Source organism: Gossypium raimondii, chromosome 5, assembly GCF_025698545.1.
Source record: "Gossypium raimondii isolate GPD5lz chromosome 5, ASM2569854v1, whole genome shotgun sequence".
In the NCBI taxonomy this organism is placed as follows: Eukaryota; Viridiplantae; Streptophyta; class Magnoliopsida; order Malvales; family Malvaceae; genus Gossypium; species Gossypium raimondii.
Window position 1 is genome coordinate 27971913 of NC_068569.1, and position 4830 is coordinate 27976742.

The following is a 4830-nucleotide window of genomic DNA, read 5'->3' on the forward strand; positions in this document are numbered from 1 at the left end:
CAAGCAATGATCATCGAGTAATAAGAAAAAGTTTTCTCGGAGAAGAAAATTTTGCAATTGTGCATGAGCATTTGGTATGACACCTTGGGAATGGGGTAAAGGACCAAAGAGCTTCACATTCTGTATCCTTAAATTACGATAGGAGAAGATTGAGAAAAGCCATATCTTTCTACCCTTGGGTTACAGTAGGAGATTGATGGTACAAATTTTGCGCCTCAATGGATTAAACTTTGAGGTTCACAGTGGGGAGCAACCTGGCTAAATGTTTCTTCAGAAATGCCAGTCGAGCAAGAAGGCGTTGTAACACGTCAGTGATAAGACAATGAGCAATAACAACTCAAACATTAAAAATGGATCATTCTCATGACATTCTGCATTCATGCAAACACCATTCACACATGTCTAGTTAGGAGTGTTTGATTCATTTTGATCATGCCATCCTAATCACTAGGCACAACTAGGCATAAATAAGTTCATATAGGTCATGTTCCCCAAAGAACAGATCAATGAGGATGGCAGGTCTTGCTTTCCTAAGTTGACAGAAGCAGATCAAAGTAACCATAGTTTGCAATTTAAAAGATTGAGGCCACAACGGCGAATCTTACTTTCCCAAGCGGTGCAGCGGAACAGATTGAAGCTACAACAGCGGATCTCACTTCCCTGACATTGCAATCAAAAGATTGAGGCCACAACGGCGAATCTTACTTTCTCAAGCGGTGCAGCGGAACAGATTAAAGCTACAACGGCGGATCTCACTTCCCTGACATTGCAATCAAAAGATTGAGGCCACAATGGCGAATCTTACTTCCCAGGAAATGCAGCGGAACAGATTGAAGCTACGACAGTGAATCTCATTTCCCCGACATTGCAAGTAAATAGATTAAAGCCACGACGGTGAATTTTAATTCCTGAAATTGCAATTAAACAGACAGAAGAAGTCAATTCTATCTCCCTGAAGTTGCAGTGGAACTGATTAAAACCGCAGAACTTATCTCTCTACAGTTGCAGTAGAGAAGATCGCATCAAGTCTTATCTCCCTAAACAGTAGTGGAGTAGACAGAAGAAATCAATCCTATCTCCCTAACGTTATAGTGGAGCGAATTAAAATGATAGATCATATCTCTCTAAAGTTGTAGTAGAATAGATCGCGTCGAACCTTATTCCCTTAAAGTTGTAGTTGAAGCTACAAGTCTTATCTCCCTGATGTTACAGGGGAACAGACTGAAACTATGAATTTCGTCCCCCTAAAGTTGCTGCGAAGAATACTAAAGCTACGAATCAGATTCTGTCACCCTAAGCAGTAGTGGAGCAGATCGAAGATGGTGAATCTTATCTTCCCAATACAGTGGAGAAGCAGATTTAAGCCATTAGTCCTATCACCCTAAGCAGTAGTGGAGTAGGTCGAAGATTGCAGATTCTGTCACCCTAATCAGTAGTGGAGCAGATCGAAGATGGTGAATCTTATCTTCCCAATACAGTGGAGAAGCAGATTTAAGACATTTGTCCTATCACCCTAAGCAGTAGTGGAGTAGGTCGAAGATCGCAGATTCTGTTACCCTAATCAGTAGTGGAGCAGATCGAAGATGGTGAATCTTATCTTCCCAATACAGTGGAGAAGCAGATTTAAGCCATTAGTCCTATCACCCTAAGCAGTAGTGGAGTAGATCGAAGATTGCTGATTCTGTTACCCTAAGCAGTAGTGGAGCAGATCGAAGATGGTGAATCTTATCTTCCCAATACAGTGGAGAAGCAGATTTAAGCCATTAGTCCTATCACCCTAAGCAGTAGTGGAATAGGTCGAAGATTGCAGATTCTGTCACCCTAAACAGTAGTGGAGCAGATCGAAGATGGTGAATCTTATCTTCCCAATATAGTGGAGAAGCAGATTTAAGTCATTAGTCCTATCACCCTAAGCAGTAGAGGAGTAGGTTAAAGATTACAGATTCTGTCACCCTAAGCAGTAGTGGAGCAGATCGAAGATGGTGAATCTTATCTTCCCAATATAGTGGAGAAGCAGATTTAAGCCATTAGTCCTATCGCCCTAAGCAGTAGTGGAGTAGGTTAAAGATTACAGATTCTGTCACCCTTAGCAGTAGTGGAGCAGATCGAAGATGGTGAATCTTATCTTCCCAATACAGTGGAGAAGCAGATTTAAGCCATTAGTCCTATCGCCCTAACCAGTAGTGGAGTAGGTTGAAGATCGCAGATTCTGTCACCCTAATCAGTAGTGGAGCAGATCGAAGATGGTGAATCTCATCTTCCCAATACAAAGGAGAAGCAGATTTAAGCCATTTGTCCTATCACCCCAAGCAAGAGTGGAGTATGTTTAAGATTACGATTCTCACACCCTAAGCAAGAGGAGCAGATCAAGATGGTGAATCTTATCTTCCCAATATAGTGGAGAAGCAGATCCATTAGTCCCATCGCCTAAGCAAGAGTGAAGTAGGACCAAGATGGTGAATCTTATCTTCCCAATCTGGTGGAGAAGCGATTTAAGCCATTAGTCCTATCGCCCTAACCAGTAGTGGAGTAGGTTGAAGATCGCAGATTCTGTCACCCTAATCAGTAGTGGAGCAGATCGAAGATGGTGAATCTCATCTTCCCAATACAGTGGAGAAGCAGATTTAAGCCATTTGTCCTATCACCCTAAGCAGTAGTGGAGTATGTTTAAGATTACAGATTCTGTCACCCTAAGCAGTAGTGGAGCAGATCGAAGATGGTGAATCTTATCTTCCCAATATAGTGGAGAAGCAGATTTAAGCCATTAGTCCTATCGCCCTAAGCAGTAGTGAAGTAGGTTAAAGATTACAGATTCTGTCACCCTAAGCAATAGTGGAGCAGATCGAAGATGGTGAATCTTATCTTCCCAATACAGTGGAGAAGCAGATTTAAGCCATTAGTCCTATCACCCTAAGCAGTAGTGGAATAGGTCGAAGATTGCAGATTCTGTCACCCTAAACAGTAGTGGAGCAGATCGAAGATGGTGAATCTTATCCTTCCAATACAGTGGAGAAGCAGATTTAAGCCATTAGTCCTATCACCCTAAGCAGTAGAGGAGTTGGTTAAAGATTACAGATTCTGTCACCCTAATCAGTAGTGGAGCAGATCAAAGATGGTGAATCTTATCTTCCCAATACAGTGGAGAAGCAGATTTAAGCCATTAGTCGTATAACCCTAAGCAGTAGAGGAGTAGGATAAAGATTACAGATTCTGTCACCCTAAGCAGTAGTGGAGCAGATCGAAGATGGTGAATCTTATCTTCCCAATATAGTGGAGAAGCAGATTTAAGCCATTAGTCCTATCGCTCTAAGCAGTAGTGGAGTAGGTTAAAGATTACAGATTCTGTCACCCTATGCAGTAGTGGAGCAGATCGAAAATGGTGAATCTTATCTTCCCAATACAGTGGAGAAGCAGATTTAAGCCATTAGTCCTATCACTCTAAGCAGTAGCGGAGTAGGTCAAAGACTGTAGATTCTGTCCCCCTAAGCAGTAGTGGAGCAGATGAACAATAACGAATCTTACTGCGACCTTCACCCCCTGAAGCTACAACAGAATGGATTGAAGCTACAAGTCTCGTCTTTTTGAAGTGCAGTAGAGTGGATTGAAACAACAAGACGCAGTGGACTGGAATGAAGCTACTTGAAAAGAGAAGCATCAAATGAGTGAAGATTTGGCGAGACCAGGCAAAATTGGCCTTTCTTAGTCTTTGCTCTGTTCTCGTTACACGACAACGAGAAAAGAGGGGCAGCTGTACAGCCCAATTTTGCCCACTACCCAAACATAAAACCCAATTACAACCCAAACCCAAGACCTAACAAACTAACCCAAGCCCAAACACTTAAGATATTTTCAGAAAAAAAACCCTAGCCTTTGACCTAGGTGCAGCAGCCCTCTGCCCCCTAGCCTGGTGCCGCTTCATACGTCCTGTCACCACGCCCACTTGCCACCGACGCCCTCACCTACTCCACCTGCAAAAGAAAAGACACAATAGCAGTAGAAAATAGGGTTTTTGTAAAAATGGCTATAAAAGGCCATTCAAAACAAATTGTAAAGGGTTCGGCCCCTATTTTCTACAAAGAAGAGAAATAAAAAAAAAAGGGTTGAACATCCATTTCTGACCGGTTTTCCTTTTTCCTTTTCTACTGTTACTATTGTTTTTTTACAAGTTTATTTCTTTCAATTTTTACACAAAAATATATAAAAAAAGATAAAAAAGGAGAAGCCTCTTACCCTTTTTTACGTCACCGGAGCGCTCAGGAGGCCGAGGAGAGTCATCGGAGAGAAAAAGGGAGACTTTTGGTCTCCCCGCCGCCGTGCACGGTGGCACCGGCGCCAGAGGACGGTGGCCGGTACGGTGGCTCTCGGCCGGACCCTTGACCGGTGCTCGGAGAGAAAAGGGGAGAGTTGAGAGGATTTTTGGGGATTTTTTTTTAAGAAGAAAGAAAAATGAAAGTTTTTGGAAAAAAACTGGTTTAAATAGGGAAGCAAAACGGCGTCGTTTTGCTCACCCCTTTAAAACGCCAGAACGGCGTCGTTTAGCTCCTGGCCTGAAAATTCGACCCGCGCCAGGGGGATCCGCGTGTTTTCAATGGAAGGGCTAATTGCACTTTTAGCCCTTCCTCTTTTTTAATGTTTTTCAATCAGGTTTTTTTTACATTCTTAAATTTCCCCTTTATTTTATTACCGTTTTCAATTTGGTCCCATTGGAACGACGTCGTTTTAGAGGAGAGGGGAAAATTTCCCTTCCAGCCCCTCTATGTTATACGCGCGTTCAGCATAGTCCCTTCCCTTTGATTTTATTTACGATTCAAGCCCAAATTTTAATTTTTT